The sequence below is a fragment of the Apodemus sylvaticus genome, chromosome 16 (genome assembly GCF_947179515.1).
Source record: "Apodemus sylvaticus chromosome 16, mApoSyl1.1, whole genome shotgun sequence".
Lineage (NCBI taxonomy): Eukaryota > Metazoa > Chordata > Mammalia > Rodentia > Muridae > Apodemus > Apodemus sylvaticus.
Genome location: NC_067487.1, coordinates 71,754,129 through 71,762,880, shown reverse-complemented (window position 1 = coordinate 71,762,880; position 8,752 = coordinate 71,754,129).

Genomic DNA, 8,752 nt, shown 5'->3' with positions numbered 1-8,752 from the left:
CTATAATGTGGCAATGAAAAGATGGAGATGGGACAAAGTGGAGAGGGGAGAGTAGTCCCTGCTACCAGAGAACTTTACTAGAGCTTTGTGTTTCACCACTAAGCATAACCAGGCCCTCAGCAAGTCACTGATTGTTTATGTTTTAACTACTCGTCGGAAGGAATAAAAATAGTGCAATCAGAAGGTGCTTCAAGTCTTTCTCCACCTAGCCATGACTGGGTCCCTGCTTAACGTAGATGTGACTTGTCTGGTCATGCTATGTGTCAGCTCATCCTGAATTCCTGCAGAAAGCAACAGTGAGCTCATTGTCAGTTCTGCACTAGGACCATGTAAGCAATGTGTTTCTGTCACATCTGAAATGGCAGCACAGCTTCCAACAGATGATCTGCAGTTGTATTTTCAGAGTCTGTGTAATCACAGTGTTTAAGTGACAGCTGTTTACATTTTGAGCTTTAAGAGATGTTAACACTGCAAATGAAATGGAGTCTTCTAGTTTTGTTACTTGTCAGAAACACTTTCCAAAGGAATTTAGTTTAAGTGGTGTTACACTCAATTTTCCTATTCACATATATCCTACTTCTAAAAGTGTAACAATTGTGACTCAAATTATAAAACCTGTAATGAAGAGGTTTATGTCCATTTTTTGTATGCATGTATATCTTGTGTGGAACTCATTGTTATACAGCGTACATTTTAAAGAATCCTAAAACACCTCAATTGTTATCATATTTTTATACTATAAGGGGATACGTATTTCCCATTTTAAAAAGTAATATAAAAAATAATTAATAAAGGAAGTTGCTCTGTTTTACCTGTTTTTTATTTTGTAAAATCTAAGCTCGTTGTTTCTTTTTATTTTCAGATTTATTTATTTATTTTATCTATGTAAGTGCACTATTGCTCCCTTAAATCATACTAGAAGAGGACATTGGATCCCATTACAGATGGTTGTGAGCCACCATGTGATTTCTGGGAATTGAACTCAGAAGTTCTGCAGGAGCAGTCAATGCTCTTAACTGCTGAGCTGTCTCTCCAGTCCCAGCTCTTAGTTTCTTTAGAATTAAAATAAATGTTTACATTATTGACTAAAGGGACCTCACAATGCATTTTAAATGCTTCCAATATTTCTTCAAATTGTAATTTACTAGCCTGGATGTCATACTCAGTGCTTCCCTATGGCCCAGCTCCTGCCCAGCACAGTGTAGGATAAGAGCAGTCAAACTCTCTGATGTCCATCCACCTCCCCAAGTAGCCATACACAGTGGTGAAGCAGGTGCATATATTACATATATTTAAACTATATATGTATAGTTTAAATTTAAATTTATTTAAATGTAACAAAAATATAAATTTATATTCAATTTAAATTTATAGTTTAAATTCAAACTATGTATAGTATACATAAATATAATATATAAAATAATATACATATATACATAAATTATTTACATACTGACTTATATGCATTATAGGTATTTTAAGCAATCTATAGTATAATCCTTTAAGACTTTTCAGACATACGGAGTGTTATTTATCTTACTCTCTCCTCCTGTATTTATCTCCATCCCCTTCCCTAACTGGAGCCCCTTCATTTGTTCCATTCAGGTCACTCACTGCTGCATTCTCCCTCCCTCCCTCCCTCCCTCCCTCCCTCCCTCCTTCTTGCGCCTCCACCACCCCATCTCCACAATGAACCCTTTTTGCTTTGTTTCTGTACTGCTCTCATCTGAAAGGCTGGAGATAGAAAGCTAAGAGTGAATATGTGATGTTTGTCTTTCTTGGTCTGGGTTGTCACTCAATATGGTTTTTTCTAGTCCATACATTTATCTGCAAAGTTTGTGATTCCAGTTTTCTTCATGGCTGCATAGTATTCCATAGTATAAACGTACCACATTTTCATTATCCATTTCTTGGTTAAATGGCATTTAGGGATAGCTGGAGAATATGGTAGATTTATCTTTAGTTTTTTGAGGATTCTCTACATTGATTTCTGTGTTGCTGAACCAGTTTGCAGTGGCACCAACATTGAAATTGAGGGTTTTCTTTTTCCACACCCACTACAGAATTTGTTAATGGTTGTTTTGGTGATCACAAAATTGTTGAAATTGAGGAACTGTTGAAATGTTTGAAATTGATAAAATCTCAAAATTGTTTTGATCCATTCTTTCCCACTGTTAAGGAAGAACAGTTTTTGTTTTGTTTTGGTTTGGTTTGGTTTTGTTGTATGGTTTTATTTTAGCATAGGAACATGTTTTGTTGGATATTTTATTTATTTACATTTCAAATATTATGCCCTTTCCCAGTCCCCTGACCCCAAGAAACCCCCTCTCCTATACGCCCTTTTAAGAAGAACCAAAGCACCCACACTTTGTTCTGCCTACTTCTTGAGTTTCATGTGGTCTGTGAATTGTATCTTGGCTATCCCAAGCTTTTGGGCTAATATCCACTCCTCAGTGAGTTACCTCACTCAGGATGATATTTTCTAGTTCCATCTACTTGCCTAAGAATTTTATGAATTCATATTTTTAATAGATGAGTAGTACTCCATTGTGTAAATGTACCACATTTTCTGTATCCATTCCTCTGTTAAAGGACATCTGGATTGTTTCCAGCTTCTGGCTATTATAAATAAGGCTGCTATAAACATGGGAGAGTATGTGTCCTTCTTACATGTTGGAACATCTTCTGGATATATGCCCAGGAGTGTGGCTTCTTTCCTGGAAGATTGAAAGTGGGAGCTAGGAAAGTAGGGTGAAGTCTGAGAGAAACTGCCTGAGGTACTGTCTTGAAGGGCCTTTACTTTGGGATATCACTTTCTGAATTCCAACAACTTAAATTGAACCATAAATAAATAAATAAATAAATAAGCAAAAATCTAGGCTTTTCCATCTTCAGCTACCTTGTTTTAAAAAATTTGAATGTCTTACATGTCAAGTAATATTCAAAACTGTGTGAATCTAGTTACTTAAATGCAAAGAAGAAAATACATTAAATCTACAATCAGTACAAGAAAAAAAAAATGAATGCCCAGGGCTGGAAAGATGGCTCCATGGTTAAGAGCACTGACTGGTCTTCCAGAGGTCCTGAGTTCAATTCCCAGCAATCCCATGGTGACTCACAACTATCTGTAATGAGATCCAATACCCAGCGGGGCGTGGTGGCACACGCCTGTAATCCCAGCACTTGGGAGGCAGAGGCAGGCAGATTTCTGAGTTCAAGGCCAGCCTGGTCTACAGAGTGAGTTCCAGGACAGCCAGGGCTACACAGAGAAACCCTGTCTCAGAAAACAAAAACAAAGAGAGAGAGAGAGAGAGAGAGAGAGAGAGAGAGAGAGAGAGAGAGAGAGTGAAGAGAGAGAGAGAGAGATCTGACACCCTCTTCTGATATCTGAAGACAGCTACAGAGTGTACTTAGATATAATAAATTAATAAATCTTTAAAGAAAAAAAAGAGAGAGATCTAATACCCACTTCTGGTATGTCTGAAGAGAGTGATAGTGTACTCACATACATTAAATAAATAAATAAATCTTTTTTTATGAAAAGCAATGCTTATCTTTAAATAAAAATAAAAATTAAAAAAAAAAAAGCCCATTTTTACTTTCATTCCAACAACTTCCTTATTCGATTTGCCCACAGTTTCAGACTTATATTCCAGGTTGAAAACCTCAGAATATATTGAGAATACATAGTTTATTCTACTCCCTCCCTTCACAGTCATCAAATTGCTTAAATAGATACAAAACAGTACACTACACAACATTGTCTTCAGCATAGCTATAAACCCTATCTAAAATCTGAAAGTCATGAAACAAGTCAAAGAATAAAACGCTGACTGATGGTGATGTGAAGATCAGTATTGAAAGCCTTTGAGGATCACTTTAGAAAGAGCTGAAATTTTAAGAGTTTATACCATGTATTAAAATTATATTATATATTATTATATGTGCATTGTATTATATATGTCTATTATCAATTTACTCACATAGCTGTCTAAAAGTTTCAGTTACCCATAGACAGCAAAAGTGTTTCCTTTATTTCTCTGTGTATAGTCATACTGCTGTTCCCACACAAGAGATGAATATGGAAGTAACTATGTTTATGATTATGAATATAAACATCATATTCAGCTCATACTTTTAGTCAGATGCACCTTACTATATTTCTATCAGAGTCATGTATCAGCTACCAGAAAGTCATTCAGGAGTCTGGTTTGTTGAGAAGTATGTCCCTCCAGTCCAACAATTTCCTAAGGCTTGGATGGGCCAATGACCATTTGATTAGAGGTTCCTGAGTTTGGAAAAACTGTCAATATTTTCCAAGAGAGGGCTAGCAACCAGCCAGGCAAGAGTAAAGAAGAATTGCCACTTAAGCATTATTGATACCTTTCCTTCAAAAAAATGCAATTAGATGCTTAGATGGGCAGTCCTAAACTGCAGTGTAAGGAAGAAGAGACTAGAACACAAGCCTCAATGAAGAACAAGGAAGAGGAGGAGGAGGAAAGTTGGCGTAATAGTAATGAGGGAAGGGAAGGGAAATATCTACCTAGAATGTTCTCCTTTCCATTTTTTGCCATCCTTACCAAAGGTTAATAATAATAATAATAATAATAATAGTTGAATTGCTAATGTATAACTTTGGCATTGACATTAACTGTTTCAACTGAACAAAAATAAATGTGACCATGAGCTGATGAGATGTTAAGAGGCTTCTTCCTGGAACATTCAACTAGAACACGCCTGACCAAGGAGTGAAAATTAGTTTTGCCTGTTCCTGATTACACTCATTATATTTTCCTATCTGCCCAAGACAGCTTCAGCTTACAGGCTGCAGTTACATGAAGTTCTTTGTGCTCGGTGGCTTGATTTGGATAATAAATAATCCTGTGATCCATGGTTAGTGGATAGTTCATGGAACACATGCAGCGAAGAAAAGACATAGAGTCAGAAAAGATGAGTAAAAAGTAAGGTGATAAATAGAGAAATACAAGCATAAAAACACACCAATGGACAGAAAACATATGAGAAAAACGTAGAAGTAAACTGATTTCAAAACATGGAAAAGAAAAGGAAAATATTATTCAATGCTCTATAAATAATAGGTTTTTAAGTCACAAGGCTCGTGCGTCCTACTGCTTGTATTTGATTGACATAATTAACTGAGATTTCTGACATTATAAACCAGAGACGAAACCCCATTATGGAAACATGTAGAAAGAAATGACAAAAACTAAGCAATTTCTTTTTACGCATAAGATATGCTTATACATTGTTTAGCAAAAACAGCACAAACTGAGAATCCCTGTAAATACTACATTTAACAGAAGCCACCCCACTAAAGTCTCACCAAGGTGACTGCTCAAATGTGCGCTGAACAGTGATGATAATGGCGGACATGATAGACTGGAGGGGAGATGTCCACAAGTCTAGAGAAAGAGCACAAGCAACTGGGAACAGCTGGGAGCGAGCTGGAGAGATCATCTACCCAGAAAACCACTCGTGGGCATATACCCAGAGGATTCCCCACCATGTAATAAGGATACATGCTCTACTATGTTCATAGCAGCCCTATTTATAATTGCCAGATGCTGGAAAGAACCCAGGTATCCCTCAACAGAAGAGTGGATGCAAAAAATGTGGTATATCTACACAATGGAGTACTATCCAGCCATTAGAAACAATGAATTCATGAAATTCTTAGGCAAATGGATGGAGCTAGAGAACATCATACTAAGTGAGGTAACCCAGACTCAAAAGGTGAATCATGGTATGCACTCACTAATAAGTGGTTATTAACCTAGAAAACTGGAATACCCAAGACATCATCCACACATCAAATGAGGTACAAGAAGAAAGGAGGAGTGGCCCCTTGTTCTGGAAAGACTCAGTGAAGCAGTATTCGGCAAAACCAGAACGGGGAAGTGGGAAGGGGTGGGTGGGAGGACAGGGGGAGAGAAGGGGGCTTACGGGACTTTCGGGGAGTGGGGGCTAGAAAAGGGGAAATCATTTGAAATGTAAATAAATTATATCGAATTAAAAAAATAAAAAGAAAAAAAAGAATATGAGAAAGGAAAGACTACCTTGGTAATTGGAAAGTGACTATTTAATGACATAGTTAAGTATAACTGACATTTTAGAAAAAAAGGAGTAGATAACAGGGGAGAAAGATTATAGTCATTGTTTTCAGACCTCTATTCTATCTCATGTCTGATCCATGATGTTTATGTAAGCACATATCCCATTTTATATAAGGAAAGAACTTTACCTTAGAAGGGGTAACCTTGCTTCCCAATAGTGTTTAATTATCACCAAAACCAAACTGTAAAATTACATGCTTAGCACCTATTTTTTCTATTTTTTACATTTATTCACAAATTTATTATTTGGGGGTTTGTTAGGGGCACATGTACATAAAATGGAGGTCAGGTGACCACTCCCAGAAGTCAGTTCTCTTCTGCTACCACCAGGGGCTAGTAATTGCTCTCAGGTCATCAGGCTTGGCTGCAAATACCATCACCCAATGAGATATCTGCTTGAACATATTTTTAAAGCAATGTTTTTATTAAATGTTTGAGAATTTCATACAATACATTTTGATCATACTCAATACCAGCTCCTCCATAACCTATTGCTCCAATCTCCATTCTCTTGCAATGTTGTGTTTTCACCTTTTTAAAACCAATAAGGTCTAACCGTGCTGTTCAATTACTTTTGAGAGTAGGGCCTTCCTTGGAGTGTGGCCAGTCTACCAGAACTGACACCACTCAAGCAAACTGACTCTTCTTCTCCCAGAATAATAGTATTAGTTTCTCTCCAAGAGCTTGGGCTCTGACTCCTGAAAGAGGCCTTAGTTCCTGCTTTCCTAACCTCTGAGGGTATTCTCAATGAAGCATTCACAAAAGATTCAAAGTCAGCGTATGAGAAAAAAATCTGATGTTTTTCTCTGAGACTGGACTACCTCACTTAAGATAATAATTTCCAGTTTCATCTATTTACTTGTGAATTCATAATTTTATTTTTAGTAGCTGAATAATATTCCATTGTATAACTGTGCCACAGTTTTATTACCCATTCATTGGATATTTAGGATATTTTAGGACATTTAGGATATTTTAGAGCAGCAAGAAACATGGAAGAGCATTACCTTTGTAATAAGACTTCAAGAAAAGTGTTCAACATCATTAAACATCCAGGAAATGTAAATTAATGATACTTATTTACATTTAATTATACCTCAATCACAATAGCCAAGGACTAAAAATAATGACAGTAGATGCTTGCTTGGCTGTGGGTAAAGAGAATGAATATTAGCTGCTGATAGGCATATAAAATGGTACAACCACTAAAGAAATCAGCATGGAAGTTCTTCAAAAACTAGATGTAGATATAACACATGACCCAGCTCTAACACTCTGTGGCATGTGCCCAAGGGACTATATTTTACAACAGAGATACCTGAACAACATTTTTTTTTATTATAACCTTGACTATTTCAATCTGAACTCGTTTGGATACTGGCTACAACATTATATAGTAGAAAGGCTTAGGAGACTTAGTGACAATCGACGTTGGTAAGATGACTCTCCTGATAAAATACTTGTCATGGAATTAGAATGTCCTGAGTTCAGACCCCAGTTAACCATGGCCGAAGTCAAGCAAGACAACACATGTCTGTAATCCCAGCCGTGGGAGGCAGAAAAAGGGAGGACCCTTGAAATAACAGCCTAGCATCTTAATCAGTTCCAGGGTCAGTAGGGAACCCTGTCTCTTGGATGTTAGGCTTTGACTTCCACACATTCTCTGATACACACACACACACACACACACACACACACACGTGCACACGCACACGCACATGCACACATGAATATACATGACACATACAAATACAGAGACATAAAAAATCAAGCATGCTTTTTTATATATAAGATTTATTTATTTTACTTATATGAGTACATTGTAGTTGTCTTCAGACATACCAGAAGAGAGCATCAGATCCCATTACAGATGGCTGTGAGCCACCATGCGGTTGCTGGGAATAGAACTCAGGACCACTAGAAGAGCCGTCAGTGCACTTAGTCACTGAGCCATCTCTCTCCTCAAGCATACTTTTTAAAAAGTCTGTCAACGTGTGAGTTTTGTGGTGAAGTATGTGAGTGCTAAGTCAGGAGCTGTTAATAACAGCTGGGTACCTAAAAGTATCTTTAATATTCTGATGATTTTACTCACACTAAGAATTGGAAATTTCACTTAACATACACTAATATTTAGAGTTGTCATTCAAAACACGAATCAGATTCATTCATTCACTCGTATGACTACCAGTGTCTGAGTTGACTTCATCTGTTAAGGGACCAGCATGCAGACCCTTGGTATAGCACATAGGCTCACAGGGCTCAGTAGGGTATACAGAGCTCTCTCTGTTTGCAATTTGTTATAGTTCTTGAAAACTGTGCCCCTGGAGTTTCCTGATTTCCTGATTAAAATGGTGGTTTTTCTGCTATTGGTTAATATATATATATATATATATATATATATATATATATATATATATATATATATATTGTACATATATAAATATATTATATATATTTATTTTTATAACTTTAAACATGTTTATTTATTTATAGATTCCCATGAACTAAACTATATGTGATCACAGTGATACAAAAATTAATCAAATTTCATTCATTGTGTTTGCTAATTTTACCCTTTTCCTAGAATGTTTCATTTTTAGTTGTTGAAATTGCATTCA